Below are 27,666 nucleotides of genomic sequence, written 5' to 3' on the forward strand. Positions count from 1 at the left end.
GCATGGCCTATGTGTGGGTCTAAATTTTATTTTAGGTTTATAATAAAGGCAATAATATAATAGATATCAAAAATAAAAATAGATTAAAAGTTCTAATATAAACTACAAATATTTGATTTTAACAGAAAACAAAAAATTAAAATGATGAAAATGAAAATAGAAAATAATCATTACACGAGTAGAGCGAGCGGTATCTGTTTGGATAAATACATGCAAAAATATCGTTTCACTTTTAACCCTCTTTTCAATATATCTGAGGTAGGTTCATGTTAAAAATAAATAACTTGTATTTAGTATTTTGTAAATCATTCATCTATTAATGCTATATTACACGAGTGGATAGAGTGGTAGCTATTTGTATAATATTTACTTGCAAAAGTTTCACTTTAAACCATTTCTGAGGTAGGTACATGTTAAAAATAAATATCTTGTATTTGGTATTTTGTAAATCATTCATCTATTAATGATGTATTACACGAGTGGATGGAACAGCATCTGATTGTATTATATTTTACATGCTAAAATATGTTTTCACTTTTAACCCTTTTTTACCATTTCTGAGGTAGATACATATTGAAAACAAACAACTTGTATTTCGAGTGACTTATATTTGGCATTTTGTGAATCATTAATTTATTAATGTTGTATTATACGAGTGGATGGAACAGCATCTGTTTGTATAATATTTTACAAAGGATTTTTTTTCACTTTTAACCGTTTTAATGTTGAGCATAAATAACTTATATTTGGAGTGACTTGTGTTATAAAGAATTTATCGCATAAGAAATAAATCTATAAAAATATTCCAATACTTTTAGATGCCCATATTGTAGTATTTTTGCACATATTTCTAATACCTCTCTTGACTAACGAATAATAAATGTTTAAAAAAAACAAGGCATTGGATTATCGTGAATCAAAATTCATTTAAGTACTAAATGAAAAGTATTTGATATATCGCTCACTCCTTTCAAGAACGTCATAAATCAAAAATCGTCAATTTTCAGTTGTGCATGTTTTCGGAATACCCAGAAAATGTACTTTATCTCAGCAAAAGCTGCACATCTTTAACTTAATATTTACCCGCTCCAGGGCTGAAAGTGTTGTTTTTGCATTTTGAAGAAAATGTATTGGTGAATTATTTTTTTAAATATACTTAATATTTTTCAAATGGAGAAACCTAAAAAGAACCTAAAAAGATTATATAAAAAGATGTGTTGCAAAGTAAAAAGTTCAATAAGTGGCTTGATATTTATTTTTAATACATTGTATTATATTCTTAAACTTTAAAAACGTTCTCCTGAAAAGTCAAGTTTTTTGATTGATGACGTTCTTGAAAGGAGTGAGCGATATGTAGTTGATTATGCCAAGTTTTCCTCGGTTTTTCTCTGCTCCTATTTCCAACTACATTCACCTCATAAACTTGTTTTACCCTCATAGTAAAAATACCGAAATACCACGTTTGATGGATTGTCTAGAATGGCCTGCATCCACGCGGTCCATGACCCGTCTCACCATTCTATATTAATGACCCGTCAAGCATACCATTACATATTACGTATATTTCTGCATTGAACATTTCATTTTTTAATTGAATCACATCCCATTAAATGAATAACTATATTTTTACATGAATATCTCATTAAATATTTCAGGGCTGTCCAAAACGGGTCCGTTTTTGTGCGGTATCCTCATTACGTCACTATGTGTAGCGCACCGCCGCAAGTTAGAAATACAATTGAAATGCTATGAGTAATTTTTTTTAATTTTTTTTAAACCCTTATCCGCACCCCAATGGTGCATAGGGCACTGCGTCATATAAACGCAATGTTATCTTGATCGTTTTACACATGAAGGAAAGGTGATCAGCCTTCCGCTTCAGGTACCAGTCCAGGGTAATATTGAATAAATATGACAGTGAAAAAATCACTTATATTTATTTTACCCCCCTTGGGAATCGAACCCGGGACCTCCAGAACGGTAGCCGAGCGTGCTGACCATTACACTACGGAGGCGGACAGTAAGTAATTGAGATGAGTAATTTACTGGTATTATAAATCCAAAATCATGGTTTTTGAAAAAGATGAATGTAGATCTGAGTTTGAAATATTGGTAAATGGGGAGATTTTGGAACAGGTAGATGATTTCATATATTTGGGTAGTATGTTTTCCAGGGATGGAAAGATTGATAAAGACATAGAAAGGAGAGTGAATGCTGGGAACAGAGTGAATTGTGCACTAAAATCAGTTTTAGCAAATAAAAATCTATCAGCGGAAGCTAAACTGGCAGTACACAATGGAGTTCTGGTTTCAACCCTTATGTATGGAAGCGAAGCATGGAGTTGGCAAAAGAAGGATGAAAGCAGACTGAATGCAGTCGAAATGCAATCCTTAGATGTTCGAATGATGAAATAAGGAAAGAATGTAAGGCTGAGATAAGCATTATCGATAAAATTAAGAAAGGTGTATTGAGATGGTTTGGACATGTGGAGCGTATGAGTGAAGAAAGAACGGTTAAAAAAAATTATGAGGCGAATGTAGTTGGAAAAAGAAGCAGAGGACGACCGAGGAAAACTTGGCACAATCAGGTATGTCAAATACTTGAAAGCGGAAGGGTCAGGAGTCGTAATAATCGTCGGGTATGTATGAGGGGATGCTTAAATGTAGAAGAGGCAAAGAATGTTTGCAAAGACAGAGTGGTGTGGCGTTCGATTCTCTCTGCCTACTCCTGCGGGGAAGCGGCGTGATGGTTAGTTAGCTAGTTAGTTAAACATTCTTATCAATATCATAAGCGTGTCAAAATCGTTGTAAGTATACGAATACTAAATTCATCTTCCTGTGGATTTTTTTTTTAAATATTTTTTAATGGCAGTCACCAAGTATATAAATTATCAAGAGAATTTATCAATTCATTTTACAGCATTAAGAGGCTTCCGCCTTTTTGCATAAATTATTTGGTTTGGTCAAATTTTGACTATGTTTCGGATATGATATCGAAAGCAATGTAAAATACAAAGAAATACGTGTCACAATAGATTTTTGTCACGATGTTGGTTAATTGGCTAATAAATTAATATGAAAAATCACAAGACTATCGGTAACATTCTTATTCAAATCTGTAGAGAACTAAGAACTAAGGAGATATTACGGTTTAAACTTTAGATATTTTAATAAAACGAAAAACGTGCGTTCGCATACGTCATAAAATTTCCGTCATCGAACGTTTTATGACGTCATACGGTTTATTGTCTATGGTTTATAAAGCTGTAATAGTAGTAGTGTGGATTGTTTGTTTACCACTACATTACCATTTGTGTTATAAAAATGTGAAAAAACATATCGTAGTCATACAGGAGAAAGTGACCAAGTGCATTTCTTACAAAAACGTGATCATTGACTTTTTGATATCTTACTAGCTTAATATTGCCCTAAAAAAATCTTGAAAGGATTTAACACTTGGAAGTATAATATATTGTGTTTTGAATATTGAAAGCATTAACTTTGTGGATCATCTTGATATATTATTTCGAGAAATAAAAATACTTTGTGTTCTGATCCACTCACATTTTTATTTAACCAACTAGTTTCGGCAACAACCTGTTGCCCTCTTCAGGGTTACATTTATTACTAATAATAAGTAGTAATAAATGTAACCCTGAAGAGGGCAACAGGTTGTTGCCGAAACTAGTTGGTTAAATAAAAATGTGAGTGGATCAGAACACATGGTATTTTTATTTCTCGAAATAATATATAATATATTGACTTATCAAAAATGACTAACTGCATTGATCTTTATTTTTTTGCCAAGCAAAAGTTACTTAAATGGACATTTTACGTTTTGTTAGTTAGTCACTTTCTCCTGTACGACTACGATATGTAGATATCAACAAATAAAGCTGGCAATAATTTAAATATGTTACCAATATTAAAATAATATATAATAATATATAAATTTGATGATTTGTTAGATACTATTACAACATTTTGAGTGTGTCCAAATACTTGTTCACAAAATCTGGATTACCTCCAATTACAGGAGTTATTTTCATATTATTTTTTTGACATCTCATCAAAGATGAAGAAGAATATGGAAGTCTGGGAATTTACGGGGCTGACGACCGTCATAGGGTGGTTTTAAGTGATCACTTTACACACGTGTAACATTCACCAATTCTACCCATTATTGACAACCACACTACTCAAATTCTTGGAAGTTCTATATATATTAACCAATTTAGAAACTTTGTTCTTGAATCACTAGAACTTCACTAGAGACATCTATTGGTGAGATATAAAGAAGCTTTTTTATTAAGCAGAAACTCTTATATTAGTATGTGGGATCCGAATCCTGGATTAAATCCTGGGCTTCCGGTTTCCTAAAAAATGGACAGCCCTGAAATTGGGTACCTACTTATGACTCGTATGAATTAATAATGTTTTCATATAAATCAGCCATTAAAACAAGTTCCTCGCACATGTGAGATAATAAGATAATTTATATCCAAAAACGTACTCGGCGTGCAGAGCCAAACTGGAAAATTAACCGATTTTTTTTTACCGCGTAATGAAATATTATCTAAAAACGAAAACTGGTTTTGAGAGTATGGTCCAGATATGATGGTGTTCTGGAAGCTTCCACCGCATTCCCAGGTCCGGTATAGAAACTCCATTAAAAAAATCTCTTTTTGTATCTTTTTACGATATATAATTAATCATGCATAGTTTTTGTCCACCTCCGTATCGCAGTGGTCAGCGCATTTGGCTGCCGTGCTGGATGGAGGTCCCGGGTTCGATTCCCAGGAGGGTCTAAGTAAATATGACCCATTTTCACTCTCATATTTATTTAATATCACCCTGGACTGGTACAAGAAGCGCAGGGCTTAACACCTTTCCTTCGTGTGTCTTTCCTTCTTGTGTTTCCTTCAACGATCAAGATAACACTGCGTTTATATGCTATGCACCATTGGGGTGATAAGGGTAATAGTTATGAGGGTTTAAAAAAATTGTGTATATATATATATATATGTATATATATATGTATGTATATATATATATATATATATATATATATATATATATATATATATATATATATATATATATATGTATATATATATGTATATATATATATATATATATATATATATATATATATATATATATATATATATATGTATTTATATAAATATATATATATATATATATATATATATATATATATATATATATATATATATATATATATTTATATATATATATATATATATATATATATATATATATATATATATATATATATATATAATATAAATAAATATATATATATATATATATATATATATATATATATATATATATATATATATATATATATATATATATATATATATATATATATATATATATATATATATATATATATATATATATATATATATATATATATATGTACCTTCGCCTGCGAGCCAAACCAGCCCTGTTTATGTATAAAAACTTGTACGCGATTATCTAATGTGGTCGATTCCATTTCAGATTAACTCCTAATCGCCTAGAAATTATACAGAAGTATAATAAGTATATATATATATATATATATATATATATATATATATATGTATATATATATGTATATATATATATATATATATATATATATATATATATATATATATATATATATATATATATGTATTTATATAAATATATATATATATATATATATATATATATATATATATATATATATATATATATATATATATATATATATATATATATATATATATATATTTATATATATATATATATATATATATATATATATATATATATATATATATATATATATATATAAATATAAATAAATATATATATATATATATATATATATATATATATATATATATATATATATATATGTACCTTCGCCTGCGAGCCAAACCAGCCCTGTTTATGTATAAAAACTTGTACGCGATTATCTAATGTGGTCGATTCCATTTCAGATCGCCTAGAAATTATACAGAAGTTAAAAGGTGTAATCTGACGTTTGAGTTTAACGCAGTTAAAATATACACACGGTACTTCAAAACTCTTGAACAGTAAAAAAGAAGTCGTGTCGCTGAAAAAAATAATAAACTGTACATATGTAGACTAACCAAATATGATTCTATTATAAGACCGTAAAAATATGTTTATTAAATAAATAAATGACAGTACAAAACCCATTATTTTAGCAGTACTGAAATTGTAAGCCACTAACTACATACATATTAACTGAACAAAATTTCAAATGTTTATATCATATTAGAACAACTGCAATGGGCAAAGTGATCTTACCAGCTCGCAACCAGCGCACTAAATTTGGCGAGCGTGCTTTTGCTGTTGCGGGGACGATGGCGTGGAATGCTCTTCCACCAATGGTTAGAAATAGTGAGAATGAGATGATCTTTAGAAAAAAACTTAAAATATACTAGTTTGCTAAATCATTTCCACCATAATATTTTCCTCAATTCATTCACAGTGAAGTGCCCTTAAGGTAGTATTTTACGAAAATGGCGCTTTATAAGTTATCCGAATTTATTATTATTATTATTATTAGAGAGTTGACCACTTTACCTCAAGGTTTATAAGAAGAAAAAAGATATTTAGGTACTTGTGTAAATATAAAATTTGATTTTATTTTTTATCTTTATTTAATATAGTTACAAAACTATTACAATTATTAATTAATTCATTTGCTTAACATTTCTTTTTTTAACATATCTTTATACTAGTTACGCTGTTCTTCTCTAAAAAAGAGATTTAGCTCTTCTACTTGGAGAGGAACTTACACTCATTGTTTATTGTTGATGAATGATAAAATAGTTTTTTTCATTCAATTCACACGTATAAAAGGCATTTAATTTATTTTTTTTAATTGAATATAGTTTTTTTTTGGGAAGAACAAAGGTAATTGAAATATTTGGGTCTCAAATAATTGAAGTTCTGACGAAATTTGTATTGCATTTTGTTATTATAAAATCGTTTTGGATTCTCAAAGGTAAGTTAAGTTATCAAGAGACAGTTTTCAAACCTAACCTAACCTAAAATGACTTAACTATTTTGTGTTAACGCATTCTCTTTTAAATATTGGTCAAATTTAAACCCCCTTAAGTTATTAAGAGGCAATTTTAAAATGCATAGTTAATTTTTTAATGCAGATTATTTATTTTTACTTCAATTATTTTTCTTCGTTTCATTCCGAAGTTTGTTTCTGACACCCTTGTGTAATTTTTTATTTAATTGTATTTTATATTATCAGAAGAGCCGTGAATTTTGTGTGACCGTGTATTTATTCTAGTGTTAGATATAATATTAATTTCAATGACCCATTTACATATTATTTTAGGAAAAAAAATCGCTAACTTGACTGCGTCGTGATATTGTTTGTGACGAGTGAAAAGAATGTACAATAGTGTGCAAAAGTGCCTAGCCACCAACTACGGGTCGTAAAGTACCCAACATCCAGCAAACCATAAAGGTGTAACTAGAAAATTCCAAATAGTGCGAAATTTGAATATTCAGCGGGCCTGAATAACCCGTATGGCAAATTAAAATACAAAATATGGAAACTATATTCATGACGCATTATACGTACAGTAAAACCTCGACATGACGGATCTCTATTAAACGGACTTCGGATATAAAGAACAAAAAATCCGTTCTAAAGGATATAATTAGCTATTACAGTATGTATATTTTAAAATAACTATACAGGAATATAAATAAACACAAACTAAATCAATATTTTTTTCATATAATTAGGTAGTAACACTTATTTTTAAATATTAATATAGTAAAACCTAGATATAACGGATCTCTATTTAAGGAATAATGGACAAAAAATCTGGTAAATGTAAAAAAAAGTCTTGTTAATATTGTATGTGCTTAATTTCAAGTTTCACCGCATGTCAACAATTTTTAGCGGTCATGATAATCACAAATTTTCTCTCAAAACTTCAAAAGTGAATGCAAAAATTTATTCCTTTTTCAAAGCAGGATCACTAAAATCATCAAATAGCAACGTCACTTCACGAAGAGTGTCCGAAGACAATAAATACAATTTTGTTTGTGTTTTGTATTGTTTATTTATATCTAAATACAGGATTCCTATTTTCAACAACCAAAATATTGGTTACGTTTTAAACCGATTTTTATGCAACGGACTTTCAACTTTAACGAAAACCCCTTCCCTCCATTAGTCCGTTATATCGAGATTTTACTGTATTACTAAATATTTCCCATGCGATTCTGAACGGTAAGCATGATGTCTTTTCTGGACGAAAAGAAAAAGACGTACGATGATGGTGACCAGATTGTAATTGACGAAAACATTATGTTTGATTATTCATGAATTTCCTGAAATCATGAAAATGTCAAATGAAAGATTAAATTTTCTGCGTTGAATAATATATCCTAACTAATTATTCCGTTTGGTCATTTTCCATGTTAAAATTAAAAGCGCCCTTGAGTTGATCTACCACTGGGCAGCTAATAGCTAGCTCTTCCCACGAGTGGAACAAACTCCAAACAAAGTTCCTATATTTATCGTTCATCGAAATTGCTTAACCATGAATATAAATAAGGTATTTGATATGTTTCAGTCGACATTGTCAGCGCTGAGATCGTTTAACAATGTCAGTCGACATTGATATCGTGGTGTGTCATCCTCGTTTCATACAATTGTCTTTGTCTTGAGCTTTGATCTTTCCCATTTCCCCTTTTCCTCCCTCCCGTTCCTCTTCCAGGTATTTTTACAAATTTACAAATAAAGAACTTTGTAATTGGAACATTACAAGTACTTTTTTTTGTAATAATCGTAAATCGCTCACTCCTTTCAACAACGTCATATATCAAAAAACTTGATTTATCAGGAGATCGTATTTAAATTTTAAAAATATAATAAAATGTATTAAAAATACATATCAAGCCACTTATTGAACTTTTTACTATGCAACATATCTTTTTAGGTACAACCTGAATGTTTTTTCTCCATTTGAAAAATATTAAGCATATTTAAAAAATTATTAAACAATACCTTTTCTTCAAAATGCAAAAACAACACTTTCGGCCCTGTAGCGGGTAAATATTAAGTTAAAAATATGCCGCTTTTGCTGGGATATAGAACATTTTCTAGGCATTCCGAAAACATGCACAACTGAAAATTGACGATTTTGATATATGAATATTGACAATTTTGATATATGACGTTGTTGAAAGGAGTGAGCGATATGTGAATGACTTTATGAAGCTGTTCTGTTAAATTCCCAAATAAAATTTCTGTATAATGTTGTGTCCTATGCACCATTGGGTGGGGATAAAGGTTAGAAGGAGATTGGAGTAATAACAAAACTTCCAGATTCAATACCTTACAATGTTATTCTGAGACAGATCTGTTCAGTTCAAGCAAAGAAAGAACTTCTTCTAACCCTTATCCGCACCCAATGGTGCATAGGGCACTGCATCACATAAACACAATGTTATCTTGATCATTAATTAACACACGAAGGAAAGGTGATAAGCCCTCCGCTTCAGGTACCCAGTCCAGGGTAATATTGAATAAATATTACAGTGAAAAAAGAATAGTAATACAAATTGATGAGGCGAAAAATTTTGGAAATAGAAGCAGAGGGAGAGGAGAGGAAAACTTGGCATGATCTAGTATTTGAAATGTACTTGAAGTGGTAAGATCAAGAGTAGCAATAATCACCGGGTGAAAATGATTTTACTCTCTAATATTTATTGAATATTACCCTGGACTGGTACTTGAAGCGGAGGGTTGATCACCTTTCCTTTATGTGTTTACGGTCAACATTACACTACGTTATATGATGCAGTGCCCTATGCACCATCGGGTACGGATAAGGGTTTGAAATGAATGAATGAAAATATAGTAGCAGATGCATGTAGTTGGAGGAGGCGAAAATCGTTCGCAGAGTGGTGTGGTGTTTTATTCTCTCTTCCTACCCCTGGGCTCCTTTACCTTATCCGTCACATTTCAATGTATCTTATCTCGTTTCGGAACAGTACTTTCGCAATTGTGATATTACCAAGTTGTAATCTTGATGTGGCGTTTCTATAGTGACATCGCAGAGCGTAAAATCACGACATGCCGAAATATTGCATCAGATTTGCGGTGATTCGGTTACGGCACAGCTAAGCACGATCTTTGATTTGGGTTTTCGGAACGGTGCTTAACTTTGAGTGCCTGTGATTGTAATTATCTTAATAGTGATGGGATTAATGATACCAATTACGTATATTTCATGTTAAACGCATCCTTGATAGAGCCCCTAAATAATAATTTTAACCCTACATCACGAGTCTACTTTCAAAACTCAAAATTCATTCTTAAAAAGAGCCTGCGATATTATACCTTTCAACAACGTCATATGTAAAAAAAAACCTGATTTTTCGAGAGATTGTTTCAAAAGTTAAAAAAAAGTTTTAAAGTTAGTTAAAAAAAGTGATTTTTCGGGAGTTACGTGATCTCATATTACAGTACTTGAGTAGCTATACGGGTACAGTACTGTATACTTTATTTTATTTTCAATATTTTCTAAGCATAATTAGGTTATTAATAATTATTTGTATGTAATAATAAATCGATCACTCCTTTCAAGAACGTCATAAATCAAAATATTTGATTTTTCAGGAGATCGTTTTAAAAGTTTAAAAATATTATGCAATGCATTAAAAATAAATATCAAGCCACTTATTAAACTTTTTACTGCACAACAGATCTTTTTAGGTGAAGCATGAATGTTTTTTTCTCCATTTGAAAAATATTAAGTACCTATGTTTAAAAAAAATAATAAAACAGTACATTTTCTTCAAAATGTAAAAACAACACTTTCTGCCTGTAGCGGGTAAATATTAAGTTAAAAATATGCCGCTTTTGCTGGGATATAGTACATTTTCTGGGCATTCTGAAAACATGCACAACTGAAAATGGACGATTTTTGATATATGACGTTGTTGAAAGGAGTGAGCAATATGTGTAATGAAATGCATAATCAAATAGACATCAATAATATTTCTTTTAAAACGTTTAAGATACATCTCGTTGATATATATTTTATAAAAAAATGTAAATTATAATATTATATATTTTAGTTATGCTTATGTTTATCACGGCAGTTTTTTTTAAATATTATTTTTAAGTGAAAACTGAAATTGGAATTTAAATTTGATTTTATATATTTTATTTTGTTATTTTATAAATATCTTGTTGGTTTTCTAATAAATAAATAAATAATGTACCTTTAAACGGCACTACCGAAAAATGTACGACAGTAAAAAAACTGACATTTGAACAAAATCGTTTGCTAAAAAAATTTAAAGAATAATTGTAACATGTTTTTATGAGAACTTTATATAAAACACGAAAATATAATAAAATATCGTTAAATAATTCACATACGTGCTAGTTGTCACCACGTTTTTTGACATGTGTTGCCTCGGTGCTCCCCACAGATTGGGTGTCCGTCGTAAATTTTACGAATGCACTGTAATCTAGGGTTAAATATCTCCGAGTCGTGATGTAAAAGATAAGCACGCCAATGTATTCCATATATATTCTGTGCAATGAGATTCAAATGAATAAATGTTCAGAGTTATCTTAGACAATGTATTTTCATGTATTCTGTACAATAAGGTTCAAATAAAGAAATGTGCGGGGTTATCTCAGATGTGCCCCAAAAAATCTTTGTAAAAGGCCTCTAAATGGACCTATTTTGAAATATAATAAAATATGCATCTTTGATAATCTTTTTCATGTTGCGATTGGACTGAAAATACAGCGGAATCAATCAGATTTGTATAAATGCGTGTATGAATGATAAAAACAATTCGATCTGTATAAATGCGTTTATAAACAATAAAAACGGTCAGATCTGTATAAATGCATGTGCGAGTGATAAAAACAGTCAGATCTGTATAATTCGGGTATCTGTATGAATGAAAAAATCTGTCTGATTTGTATAAATGCGTATATGAATGATAAAAACAGTCAGATTTGTATAAATGCTAGTATGAATGATAAAAACAATCAGATGTGTATAATGCGGGTATGAATGATAAAAAGAGGCAGATCTGTATAAATGCGTGTGTAAATGATAAAAAAAACTTTTGATAAAAAGCTTTCGTCAAAAATAGTAGAAAATAATTGAGGGCCATTTTGTACTTCTTATGGCAACAATTAAATATTTATAAGATGAAAATTATAAATTTATTCAATTAAATCCCTATGCTAATTTTTAATACGAAACAACATAATTTGATACATGTATTGTCATTGTAAAAAATACTACCCCACATTGCACAGAACGGCCCAAGGTAGACGACCAAAGAAATGGATTGACAGCTGAGAATCGACATCGCAGGAAGCTAATCCCTCTCAAAAATAGGACACAAGGCCTAAACCAAGAAGAAGAAGAAAATGAAGAAGAAATAAATAAAATAAAATGCAATTCCGAATTTTTCTGGAAATGTTTTGTATTTTTTTTGTGTAATAAGGTTGAAATAGTTTCAACTTTTTTTTACAAAACTTGTATGTTAGCGTGTGATTATGTAAGTATTCTTTCTGAAAAAAATACTGTATTTGTTGATTTATAAAAATAAAAAAAACGAGACGTCATGGTTTTTATAGCATGGCGTATGGCGCGTCAAGGTTACAACAGCGGGAGATTTCAAGACCCAAATATGGTTTACACTGGCAGTACACAACGGAGTCCTGGTTCCAACTGAATGCAGTCGCAATACGATCTCTCACTGCTGCAAAATGACCTATGATAGATATTCGAATAAATTTTTAAAAAATGTGAAAATTTCAAAACAATCGGTGGATAACTTGAGGAGGTTTAAGATTTTGAACAAACTAACATTTGCATTTTTTGACATCTCAACATTAGCTTTATTTTTATTAATGTAACTTCTTTTGTTTATTTAATGTTTATTATTGTAAATGTAAATATTTTATGCTTTTTTAAATGTAAAGCTGTACAATTCCCGAACAAATAAAATAAAATAAATAGATGAAGAAGAATATGGAAGTCATTTCATTTACAGGGCTTACGACTTGTCATAGACTGGTTGAGTGATCACTTTACAAAGGTCCAACATTCGCCATTTCTACCCATGATTGACAACCACGCTACTCAAATTTTGAAAGTCAATATATATATGATCCATCTTATAACGTTCCGTGATTGAGTTCACAACAGTCATCTTTGCTTGGATCTTGAAAGCTTTTATTCAGCAGAAACCCTTTATTTGCGTTCAAGATCCGAAACCGGATAATTTCACTATATCCCCAGACTTCCATATTCTTTTTCATCTATACTGAGCTGTCAAAAAATGTTAAATAAAGTGGAGAAACCCAGATTTGTTAACACGTATGTGGACACACTCAAAATGTTGTGAACATTCACATTTGATTTACATATATAGATGGAAATAAGTAAGGGTGGCGCAAAATTAATCATTCAATTTTGTTTTTGAATATCTTATTTACTAAATAATAAAAAAATCGTTTTGAGTGATGGAAATGTATAATTGCACTTTTGAATTTTTCTGGTCAAGTGGAAAATATGGTTTATGCGCCATCTGGTTTATGCGCCATCTTTATTCCGCGTGAATAAGTGAACGCAATAAAGCTTTTAAATATTCTTTTACAATTAAGAAATTTTAGATATCATCTTTTCTATGTAACCGAAAAACTTTTAAAGATCCATACAAAGATTTACGTCACTTAAAATCTTTTTGTTTTATTTAGTCAAAAAGTTATTCAAAAACAAAATTGAATGATTAATTTTGCGCCACCCTCTATCTTTATTCCGCATGAATAAGTGAACGCAATAAAGCTTTTAAATATTATTTTACAATTAAGCCTAAGAAACTTTAGATATCATCTTCTGTACCGTAACAGAAATTTTTTTAAAGATCCATACAAAGATTTCCGTCACTCATTTTTTTTTTGTTATTGTATCTTCCGAATGGGTCTATTCAAAGATTTATAATTTTTTATTCCACCCAACTATAATATTGATAACACAACTTGGCCTGAGCAACGAATGGACATTGTCTTACCATTAAGTATATTAAAAATTATGTAATTTTATGTGTCATAAAAAATAGTGTATTTTTTAATGATATTATAATATGTTTAGAAATGTTCTAATGTTTAGAAATTAAGATTATGTAAGTCATAAAGGTAGTTGAGAAGAACAAAGAGACGCAGTTCAGTAAGTTTTAAATGTTACAAATACTGTCCCCACCCCATGCAACGCCTTTAAAATAGTATATAAGGGGTGGCGGACAAATATTTGTGTGCTCGCGAGTGTTTTTGCCTAGAACTTTCACTCATGAATTACATGAAATTATAGTAACTTTAAACATAAAGAGTAAATCCACTCACAAGTAGGCATAGGCAATGAAACTTTTTTAAGTTGAAGCCTGAGTAGGGACATGATAAACGGTGTTGCATAAGCCGTAGCTAGATTTCAGAGTCACTTGGACGTTAGGTAATTCAAAAAAATATATATTTGTGTGCTCAGATTAAATAACATTCAAAACGTGTATACGCCGCGCTCGCTCTGTTTTTATATTGGTGTCGCTTTGTTCTTCTCGTCCCTTGTGTTTGGTAATTTTCAATGTATTGGTGAAATTTTGTTATTTTCACATTTATAACTTTGTAATTTTTAAGAAATAAAATATTATCTTCATTTGCGCGTTTCCGTCTTCCCAATGAAAAGTGTTCCAGTACCGTTAGCAGTAACAGTTATATTTAGTAAATAAGTTATTCAAAAACAAAATTGAATGATTAATTTTGCGCCACCCCTTATCTTTATTCTGCATGAATAAGTGAACGCAATAAAGCTTTTAAATATTCTTTTATAATTAAGCTTAACAACTTTTAATGACTCTCATTCATTTTCCAGTGATGGGTTGATGAGTTCATATAGTTAGGTAATGAGACAAACGGTATAAACCAGTTTTTTTTATCTGTGGACACGCAAATACTATATTAACAATTAATCGTTAAGTGCTATAATGCTGTATCGTCCGCCACCGCAGTGTAGTGATTAGAGCGTTCGGCTACCGTCAAAGAGGTCCCGGGTTTAATTCTCAGGGGGGGTCAAGATGAACATGAGCGATTTTTAACTTCATATTTATAATGTTATAATAGTGTTATCAACATTTCGGAGCTATTTTGTTCTCTACATATCGCTCACTCCTTTCAAGAACGTCATAAATCAAACAACTTGATTTTTCAGGAGAGCGTTTTTAAAGTATAAAAATATAATACAATGTATTAAAAATAAATATCAAGCCACTCATTGAACTTTTTACTGTACAATATAACTTTTTAGGTAAAACCTGAAGGTTTTCCTCCATTTGAAAAATATTTAGTATTTTTCAAAAAATGCTTAAACAAAATATTTTCTACAAAATGCAAAAACAATTATTTCTGCCCTGTAGCGGGTAAATATTAAGTCAAAAGTATGCCTCTTTTGCTGGTATATAGTACATTTTCTGGGCATTCTGAAAACATGCACAACTGAAAATTGACGATTTTTAATTTATGACGTTCTTGAAAGGAGTGAGCGATATATTTACTTATTTCACATATAAATGGAAAGATTCTCTGCTTAACAAAAGCTTTTCTCATTTCAACATAGATGGCTATTGTAAGCTCACGTGTACTATGTTACGAATTTGATCACTATATCTAGAAGTTCCAAAAATTGAGTAGTGTGGTGTCAATCATGGGTAGAATTGGTGAATGTTACACGCGTGTAAAATGATCACTTAACAAAGCCTATGACGGTCGTAAGACCTGTAAATGCCCAAGACTTCCATACACATCTTTTCTGTGGTCTGAACCTCGCTTTGCGTCGTTTCACTTTGCGTTTTATCGAAGTTGCGTCGTTACTGAATTAAGACTCATTTTCGCTTTCTTTGATGTTTATATGATTTCCAATGGAAAATAGCAATTCACTGTCCGTTGTTTCAATTTGCGTCACGATATTTTGGAACGTATCAACGACGAAAAGTGAGGTCTTAGTGTATTCTTCTTCATCTATGTTGATATGTCAAAAATGACAAATCGACAATGTTGAGATGTACGGTGACTATAACAATATTCGTTTTCTCATTTACTCTAAACAAAGTATTATAAATCGTATATTAAAAAAGACGAATGGTCGAAACAACCTTTTAGTATTTCTACTACTTTTATACGAATCGTTTCAATTTTAAATTTAAAACAATTGCGTTTTTGCAGTATAACAACTAAACATTAAACAATGCTAGATTTACAGTGACTATAAATGTTTTCCTTTGCTAATTTGCTCAAAACAAAGTATGTATTATAAATCCCAGTAATGTACGAGTACGTACTGGACATTCGACAGACGCATATTAAAAAAGATGAATGGACAAAATAACAACTTAGTATTTCTACTGTTATACGAATCGTTTAAATTTCAAATATAAATGAATTGCATTTTTACTAGTATAGGATGTTTTTTTAAGAGGTTTGGTTTTTAAATTGGCAACATTGTTTGTACTGTTTACAGACTGTCAATTTGACAGTTGACAGTAGGTTTACAGACTAGTCAGTGCGTTTTGCCATGTCACCATGAATATACTGAATGTTCATTATGCGCGTCGTAGGTTCGGTGAATGGGCCGAAACAATATTCAGCTTGATCCTCTTTTTCAATGCAAAATTTCGTTCACCGATGAGGCATATTTTTAGTTAAATAGGTATGTCGATAAGCAGAATTGCCGAATCTGGAGTGGAGAAAACCCAGAAGCCTTTGTCGAGACGCCCTTGCATCCATTAAAAGTCACTGTTTGGCGTGCTTTATGGGCAGGTGGAATCATTGGCTTATATTTATATTTCTTTAAAGACGATGCTGGCCGGAATGATACGGTCAATGGAGAGCGCTACAGAACCATGATTACTTACTTCTTCGTACCTCAGTTGAATGGCATTTATGTGACAGAGCTGTGGTTTCAACAAGATGGCGCATCATGCCACGCAGCGGGTGCCACCGTCAATTTATTGCGGGATATTTGAATTTGTATACCTCTAAAAAAAAACACCCTATATAACAACTAAGCATTCTAACGCTGCGCTATCGTAAATCTCGTTTCAATGGGCCTTATTAAATTTTATTGCACAAGTAATACGCGAACAAATAAAATAATATCATTGTGTCGGATACAGAGATCCCCGACACGCGTCACCCCGAATTGCGTCGTATCGTACATATTTATGACTTGATTGTTACGTCGCGCGTCGAGGCGACCTGGTGACAATGGTCAACTGTGGACCTATGACAAAAAGTTCTCCCAAAAACTCGAATACATGTATTCAAACGAAGATTGCTTATCAACAATGAGACAATGACATTGTATCTAGAATCATACACAAAGAGACTGCGGAAAAAACAAAATAACTTATCTCACAAGTATCCAACCTTGACCTTTCCAAACCTCCTACTTACCCAGCGCTAACAAAGACTTCGTTTAAATTCACAACACAATATTAAAACATATGTAATTTTGATTAGTCAGATTGTATTACTCGTATTACCTGTTAACCTTTCCCTTCCGGTGCTAAAATAAAACGCGCGTCCCGGTGTTGGGTAGTCACTACACAATAAAAAATTATATAAATAATAAAACCCTTATCCGCACCCCAATGGTGCATAGGGCACTGCTTCATATAAACGCAATGTTATCTTGATCGTTTACAAATAAAACCCTTATCCGCACCCCAATGGTGCATAGGGCACTGCTTCATATAGTGTTATCTTGATCGTTTACACATGAAGGAAAGGAGATCAGCCCTCCGCTTTAGGTACTAGTCCAGGGTAATATTGAATAAATATTATAGTGAAAAATGACTAATATTTATTTGACCCCCCCCTGGGAATCGAACCCGGGACCTCCAGAACGGTAGCCGGGCATACTGACCATTACACTGCGGAGGCGGATATAAAAAATAGCGATTTTAAATCGAAAAATACTCCAATTCATATCTAATCCCTTTAATTAATTATAAACGAAGTCAAAAATTTAATAATTTAGATTTATTTGCTGAAAACATTAATAAACCATCTGACAACGCTCACGGAACAAGCATAGTTCCACTCTTGTCGAAAGCTCAAGAGCTACTGCCGCTAACCCGCTAGCTAGTCAGAGAACATTGAGCTTTGAGCTCCTCACGCGTGCACAGTGCAAGTATAAGAGTGAGATGCGAATATAGTGTCGCGGTTCTCGCACACTCTTCACGCGCTGTTTATACGCGTATTTGTTTCCGATTTTCACAAAATACCTCCGATGTACCCGATAAATTCTGATTATTATTAATATTATTTTTTAAATCAATGCGTAAATATGTTATGGAGGAATACCTAAAATCTAAGCCTTGTATTCATTATATTTATAGAGATATTATGGTTATTAGAAGCAACGTGTACAAAGTACACAGCACCGGGAACGGAGGATTAAGGTCCTAAATACGATAAAACGTAACTTAATTTTTTATAAACCCAGTTAACATTAGACGTAATTGATTTTTTTACTTAAAAAATTATAATGTACTGAAAAAAAATACTTTTCGATACGAATATGTAAAAACATGCACAAATATACATAGAATGAAACATTTGTTTCGAGATTGGGAGAGAGGATATTTTTTAATGAATCCTTTTCCTCTAAATTTTGTTACTCTAGTGAAATTCGAACAATTTTTCAGACACGTAAAATTTTAATTTTTATGTAATATACTTACAATCAATAAAATATTTATTTTATTATCATATTTCTTGATTTAATACAAATCAATATAATATTTATTAAAGCGTATTTACGATATTAACATACCTGTATATGAATAATTAAACAAATTTGATATAAATTTCCATTTTTTTACGTGAATTAACGCTTTTCACCCATTTATTATCGATAGAGACATCTTTAGATTACAGAGTAAAAAATGATATTCTTTTAATATATTATAAAAGCAAGTACCGGTTACTTAAAGATATAAATATCTACTTATGTAGGTACAGGTTGCGAAAAAACAGAATATACGGCTAAAATTATCCTATAAACATTTTTTTTAAATCTTGTGACACCTTACAACTACGTATCTTTATTTTAATTTTTAAAGTACCATATTTTAACCACAGAACGATTTTTTAAACATGTATTCGAATATAAGTTTGATTCCTTAATAATAATGATAATAAATACAAACAAATAAATAAAAGTGGGTTTTAACACGTTTTTAGTGCGTTGATGAAATTTGAATCAAGATAATCTATTTTTTGTATTATTCGTTCTAATTTTATAAATATATCATTTGTAAGGTTGAAGTATACGGCAAATAATATATGTATGAAAATACTACTTTCATATGCCCTTTAAAATTCATATTTATGTAACTATTTAATTATTAATAATAATAAATAATAAAACCCTTATCCGAACCCCAATGGTGCATAGGGCACTGCATCATATAAACGCAGTGTTATCTTGATCGTTTCCACATGAAGGAAAGGTGATCAGCCCTCCGCTTCAGGTACCAGTCCAGGGTAATATTGAATAAATATGAAAGTGAAACAATCACTTATATTTATTTTACCCCCCTTGGGAATCGAACCCGGGACCTCCAGAACGGTAGCCGAGCGTGCTGACCATTACACTACGGAGGCGGACAATAAGGTTTAATTAATCAGCTTAAAAATATAATTTATGCATAACTTGATTTTAAAAACCTATATATATATATATATATATATATATATATATATATATATATATATATATATATATATATATATATATATATATATATATATATATATATATATATATATATATATATATACATATATATATATATATATATATATATATATATATATATATATAAATATATATATATATATATATATATATATATATATATATATATATATATATATATATATATATATATATATATATATATATATATATATATATATATATATATATATATATATATATATATATATATATATATATATATATATATATATATATATATATATATATATATATATATATATATATATATATATATATATATATATATATATATATATATATATATATATATATATATATATATATATATATATATATATATATATATATATATATATATATATATATATATATATATATATATATATATATATATATATATATATATATATATATATATATATATATATAAATATTTAAATGCTGCGTTAAGAACGAAATATATTATGTAATTTTTTTTATCATTTCATTATTTTTAATGAAAGTATATTAACATTATCATTTGGTGGTAGATATTGTCTTTTATAAATCACCTGTAATAAAATTGCTGTAACAGGAATTCAGCAAAATAAATTATTCAATTCTTAAAAGCATTTCGGTGTTAAAAATATACCATTTGAAAAGTTTAGGCGGGGGAGAAATTATATTTTATATCTTAACAGTAATTAAAAGAGATAATTTAACTTGTTATCAATGGATATTTTTAGACGAATATTTGATAAATAATATGACCTTTTGATATATCGCTCACTCCTTTCAACAACGTCATATATCAAAAATCGTCAATTTTCGGTTGTCGGTTTTCGGAATGCCCAGAAAATGTTCTATATCCCAGCAAAAGCAGCATATTTTAAACTTATTGTTTACCCGCTACAGGGCAGAAAGTGTTGTTTTTGCATTTTGAAGAAAATGTATCGTTTAATTATTTATTTAATTATACTAAAGGTTTTACGTAAAAAGATCTGTTGCACAGTAAAAAGTTCAATAAGTGGCTTGATATTTATTAATTTTTAAAACATTTTATTTTATTATTAAACTTTAAAAACGATCTCGTGAAAAGTCAAGTTTTTATTTATTTATGACGTTGTTGAAAAGAGTGAGCGATATGTAAAAGTATAAATTAAGGAAAAAGTTCAATTTACTTGTATTTAAAAGTGCCTACGCAAATTAGTTAAAGACTCACTATGATTTCGACGGAATAAAGTTTATATTTATGTATTGAAAGATATTTTAAATTGTTTTTGAATAAACATATTTAATGAATGAATTTGTATTTTGGCGTAAGTATAGGCGTATAAAATGTATAATATACTGTTTTATTACGTACTTTTTTGAGGTACCAGTAAAACGCGGACACTTCTCAATATTTGCACCAAACAAAAAAAAACAACTAAGCATATATGTTGGCACTGGGTATCTACTACCGATACCGTCTTTTGTTAGCGGTTATTTACTTTGCAAACAAATTTTCCTCACAACTACCGCAAGCGGTCAATGGAATCTCGTTTATTTTTATTATCGCAATACACATTTACGACGGCTCAGCCATGCTCTTACGATAACTGACTGAGGAAGGAAAAAACTACATTCAAAGACAAAGCGTCGGATTGGTTCGCTTTCGATATTTTTTTATGTAAATTTTGTTCGGACTCAATCGGCAACCAACAAAGAGAAAACTGCCTTTTAGCGCGTTTGAGCGGCCATACTTAAAAGTTTGAAATAGTATTAACAGATGTCTTGATGCATTATTTCATTATACAACAAAATAAGTTGTCACATCTACAAAAATCAAGTACATATTGTACTATCGCGTTTGATATTTACTTATAAGTATTTTAATTTGACGATATGTTTTTTTTTCTGTTGTAAATAAAAGCTTATGAAATGCATTTTATCACCGTCATACCCCATGTAATTAAAAATAAACTTTATTACGTCGAATTCGTCTAGTTTTAAACTATTTTGACGACTTTTACCACTCCATATTTGATTAACAATTTGTTTTTTTTCTTCTTTTTATTTTGTCTCTCCTTTGATTTTGGGAATGTGATTTTTTTGTTTTTTGTTTTAAAATCCGAAAAGTAAATTTTAACATTGATCCCTACCCTCACCTACGTAGTGCATAGGGCACCTAATCAGATTGATGCGGTACTCGACCATTGATTAATTATGCATTGGTGAAATCCTGCGCGACAGATTTTTGGATGTAGAGTGGAAGGTATTTGATGGGGTACAGCTGAAAAGAATGAAAAAATTTCGAGGTTACTTTTAATTTAAATGCAATATTTTTTTATTTATTTAAGTGCATAAAAAATTATACAATTTCGCTTTGATATCTAAAAATATATCCTCATGTAAATATTATAAAACGATATACCATAATTAACAATTAGTAAATTGACAGAAGCTGCATATTTTCATAGATTAAGTATATTTCAATTGTTTAAAACAGGTTTTTCGGAAAAACTCGGAAAATATATATTTTTGACAAGATATCCACAAAGGTTTCATCGCGCTGACACAGATGGCAGTAGTAGTATCATATCTCGTCGCTGGTGGCTCAGCTTAGCTTTGTATCTCTGTGTGCCACGCGGTTGGGGTATCCAATCTGTGGGTCGCACCGCGCCACACGCATACTGGCAACTCTCCTATAAATTACAGCCAAAAGGCAAATACACTTACAAGGCAATACACAAATAAAAGTTAAATACACAACGACGTTTTTCCGCAAGTCTGTTATTCCAGTCTATATATGGACCACACAAAGATTAAACCACTAATATCATTATATCACCCACAAACATAAACAATAAAAAAATAAGCGTAAATCCCACTTCAAGCACAAGAGCTTAGTCTTTTTATCGCAGAAAACTGCATTATAAATTCAAATGTTGTAATGTAGAAATGTCTAGAAATGTTTTTTTTAAGTTTTAAAACTATTTAAAATAAAACAATAATTTTACATATAGCCAAAACTATTACGAATTAGTTTTTTGTACGTTTTTATACGGCGAAACACGCGTAACAATGGGTTTTAATAAATAGTGGTATGTTTCATTCATTTATTCAAACCCTTATACGCACCCCAATGGTGCATAGGACACTGCATCATATAAACGCAGTGTTATCTTGATCTTTAACACATGACGGAAAGGTGATCAGCCCTTCACCTCAGGCACTAGTCCAGGGTAATATTGAATAAATATTACAGTGAAAAAATCACTTATATATTTTTTTTACCCTCCCTGGGAATAGAACCAAGTAACAGTTAATGTCTGCATCAAGTAACATTTAATAGAGTAACAAATTTTGAAGATTATATATTAAGAAATATTAAACAATAGCTTTTCCGAGAAGGAAAAAAATGTAACATTGTTATTTTAGCCGAAATATAAAATATTAAGGGTGGGTCTAATTCGGTGAGTAGATACTGTACATCAAGGGTGGCCAACCCGCATGCGGCCCGCCGGGTGTCTACTTGTGGCCTTGGGAGCATATCACAATTTTTTTATTATTATTTTTCGTATCGCCTAACTTTAATCTAATAAATATGTTTGATCCGCATTTTTGTTATATCTTAAAAAACTATATATTCCTTGTTTGCTTTGTATAAAAAATAAATGAACCCGGGACCTCCAGGTCAGTAGCCGAGCGTGCTGACCATTACACTACGGAGGCGGATAAAAGTGGTATTTACCAAGTAAAATTTTAATTAAAAAAATATATTTTCATTCAGTACAGAGGTGCGAAGTGGACAAATTCACTATTCAAATCAGAAATCAGTATTTAGCATGCCAATAACATAAATCGAAGGAAACATATTTTATATGAAAATGCTACCAGGGGTTGTATAGTCCCCCATTTAGCATATTTTGGGTTAAACAATTTTCTTTATACGCCAATAATAGAAAACGAAAGTAATTTAAATCAACTTTATTTCGAATTTTGCCATGATTCCAAAAAAATCTGAGCTCTCGTAATTTTTCATGCAAAACATTCGATAATTAGATATAAAATTATGGGAAAAAATTAAAATTAAAATATTTATTATTTTTAAATTATTTATTTTATTTAAATTTCCGATAACATCGACAGTTTTTGCTATATTGCGAATAAATAAATACAAATTATTTTAGAATCATGCCCACACATCAGTTTACATAAATAAAAATATCAACAACAAAAAAAAATAGTGAATCGCTGAAATCAGTTGTAGGAAATTAAAACCTAACAGCTAAACTGGTGGTACACAATAAAGTCCTGGTTTCCAACCTTAATGTATGGAAGTGAAGCATGGAGTTGACAAAAGTAGGATGAAAGTAAACTGAATGCAGTCAAAATGGGATCCCTCAGACGAATGTGTATGATAGACGTTTGAATGGTGAAATAAGGATAAATTATAAGGCTGAGATAAGCATTATCAATAAAATGAAGAAAGGTATTTAAATAAAATAAATTAAGATTAAAATAAATAAATTTGATTGGACATGTGGAACGAATGAGTAAAGAAAGAACGATAAAATTTTTTTTGGGTAGAATGTAGTTGGAAAAAGGAGCAGAGAAAGACCGAGGAATATTTGGCTTGATTAGGTTTGTCAAATACTTCAAAAGCAGTCAGGTCGGGAGTCAAAATAATCAGCAGGTATGTATGAGGAGATTCATTTCATGTGGAAGAGACGAAGAATGTTTGTAAAGACAGAGTGGTGTGGAGTTCTATTCTCTGTGCTTACCCTTGTGGTGAAGCAGCGTGATGGTCAATTAGTTAGTCAGTTAAAAAAAAATCCAGTTTGTAATACTTTTGACATTTCGCACACTCCTTTCAACAACGTCATATATTAAAAATCGTCAATTTTCAGTTGTGCATATTTTCGGAATGCCCAGAAAATGTACTATATCCCAGCAAAAGCGGTATATTTTTAACATAATATTTACCCGCAACAGGGCAGAAAGTGTTGGTTTTCGCATTTTGAAGAAAAGGTATTGTTTAATTAGTTTTTTAAATATACTAAATATTTTTCAAATGGAGAAAAAACCTTCAGGTTTTACCTAAAAAGATCTGTTGCCCAGTAAAAAGTTCAATAAGTGGCTTGATATTTATTTTTAATACATTTTATTATATTCTTAAACTTTAAAAATGATCTCCTGAAAAATCAAGGTTGAATCATGACGTTGTTGAAAGGAGTGACCGATTTGGTACCTTAAATTGAAAATTGAGGAGCTTTTACTGTAAATGGTTTATTGAAATATTATTTTCTATTTTAAAACCTGCAGAAATACATGAATTTAATCACTCGGTACATTAATTTCTTCACCTAAAACCTCACCACTATTAGTGCCACTAGCAACTCTCCTCAAGTACTCGAGCTCACGATGCGTTATGCCTCCGCTAATATCCTCCGAGTAGTCACTCACAACCACAGAGGGAGTGCGTACCATCCTCACCTTGGGCGCCGACTCACCATCAGAACTAGTAGACAGCTCTGCGTAATGAGCTTCCAGAATCATCTTACTACGAGCGGGACAATTCATACTATCGGAATCCATATCATGGTCATGCTTTTCGCTACCGTTCAAAATGTTACTCTGATCTGTTGCGTCATCAATAGATTCCTCTGTAAGTTTGACGGACTCTACTGATTCCTGTTTTTCTCTTCGCCAAATGTTTATGGGATCGCTACTCCCTCGGGTATCCTTAGTCAAAGTGCGACGTAAATCAATTTCATTATATTTGTAATCTGAATCAGACCTCAGTTTTCTGTAGAATGCTCTATGCGCGGCGGCTTTTTCTTGTAGAACCTCCCTCAGATCAACATCTACATGTTTTTGACCCCACATTCTAAAAAAAACATTAATTTATATTTATTATTAAAAGTTTTTATTATTATATCTCTTCATATTATACTCAAGTTTTATTTATTGATTTAGCATTAACTTTGTGGAATAATGTGACAATTTAAATATAAAAATTAAACACCATTATGTAAGACCACTTTTCAGCCTTTTAATGTAGTTTTAAGAACTACAGATTTTCTCATCAACATGTGAAAATACGAAACTGCAGTTTCTATTTTCACTGTTGATGAGAACATCTAAAGCTCACGAAACTAGTAGCTTTTACATTAATTACTCAACAGTGTTTTATTGTTATATTTAAATCTCAATAGTTTTTATTTTTCACTGCTTCTCCATGTCATTTAAAGCTAGATCTTACCACAAAATCTTCTCACCAAAGCTCACCAAAGCTACCACAAAGAAGTTTAAAGTATTTGAAATATGGTGCTATAGAAGAATTATCACTGTCGAGAGAATTCAAAATGATGATATTTTAAGGAATATTAATGTAATAAAATAATAAATTATTTGCTTTACTTCAAGCACAATACATTAGTTTATTTTGCAATACTAATGATTACTTGTTAATGCCAGTAATCAGTCTCATGAACCAACCTTATCAAGAGCAATAAGATATTATTTGCTTTCTTAATAGCACAGAACTGATCACCTTGCCCTCATGGGGCTTCTATGGTATATGATGCGGTGTCCTATGTACCATTGGGTTCAAATAAGGGTTAAAAGAACTTATGTACAAGAAATATAACAGTATGAATGTTTGAGTAAAACTACATTTTAACAAAGAAAATTAATATGGGACATTAACAGTAATAATTAAATTCAATACTAAACTTGCTGTCACTTTCACGGTAATTTAAATAGAGCAATCCGACTACAAACAGACTTACCTGTATTATTTTGCAGAAATCCTGATCATCAGCACATCAAAATATTGAATATCTCAAAGGTTTATAAAGTTCTTCATTAGATTTTAACGCATTTACAGCCATATATGGGCTACTAGCTCTTTTGATATTCAGTCAAAACTGTTTGATGGGTAGTTTATGCGCCACAACACACGATACAAGCGGAATTGTCATATCATAATGTAAACTGGCATGTGACTATCCGGTACAGCATCACTAGAGATAAAGGTTCCCGGCTTCAGATAAGGAGTGAGAGATGAAAAAAGAACTCACACCATGATAACGTGATGTTAGTAAACATTGCATACCACACATACCTTTTATTGTAAGTCTAACATTTTTTATTTACTTTTTTGTTTATTGTTATTTACCGTCTTAGTATTTTTTCCATCAAAGCTATTTTTAAATCTTGTCAATTTGTTAATAATTAAAGGATAATTATACAAAGAGCAAAATAAAGTCACTGCAAAAATAGTAAATTTTCGCAAAATTGATTAATTTCTTTGATTAAAAAAAATTATTTTAATGCAATTAATTGCATTTTTTAAATTATTAATTGAATCAGCAGTCACTTTGTTGTAATATACATCTATATAATTTAATTCTTTGATAATTATTTGCTAAAAGTTGTTTTGAAGTATACATTCCTCTTGTCAGAACACATGTTTTTGTTTTTTTTTTTAAATAAAACTGAATGAGGATTTATATTTTTTTTAATCAATTTGATTTACACTTATAGGGCCACCATTATTCATATGGATCAAGACGTATAAATATAAAATTTTTGATTTTGGACAATATATAGCCCTATTTTTTTAAAATACCACCGCAAGGACGCTTCAATGTGATTAAATAAGGGAAAAGAAAATTATGAAAATACGTTTTTAGTTTTTTACTTGAGATCATCTCAATCTTACTGTTTTTAACTGCTGGTGGTTTTTAAGAGTATTCCATGCTATCGGTCCTAAACAGCAAAGGCA

The 27,666-nt window shown here is 30.4% G+C and overlaps 1 protein-coding gene across 5 annotated transcripts in view; it reads right to left on the reverse strand.

Moving 5' to 3' along the window:
- LOC148305471 (inositol-trisphosphate 3-kinase B-like) overlaps positions 1-27,328 on the reverse strand; it is a 109,006-nt gene extending 81,678 nt beyond the window's left edge. For 3 of the 5 annotated variants that reach the window (XM_088266647.1, XM_088266645.1, XM_088266642.1), the window contains exons 1-3: positions 26,669-27,328; positions 25,675-25,764; positions 21,256-22,164 (exon numbers count right to left, since the gene is read on the reverse strand). The gene's annotated coding sequence lies outside the window, so the exon portion shown is untranslated. The remainder of the gene's footprint in view (positions 1-21,255; positions 22,165-25,674; positions 25,765-26,668) is intronic. The other 2 variants (XM_088266643.1, XM_088266644.1) reach the window with 2 other exon arrangements.
- Between the last annotated feature and the right edge of the window lie 338 nt (positions 27,329-27,666).

Source organism: Brachycentrus maculatus, unplaced genomic scaffold (assembly GCF_059751285.1).
Source record: "Brachycentrus maculatus isolate JH-2025_06_01 unplaced genomic scaffold, ASM5975128v1 h1tg000273l, whole genome shotgun sequence".
In the NCBI taxonomy this organism is placed as follows: Eukaryota; Metazoa; Arthropoda; class Insecta; order Trichoptera; family Brachycentridae; genus Brachycentrus; species Brachycentrus maculatus.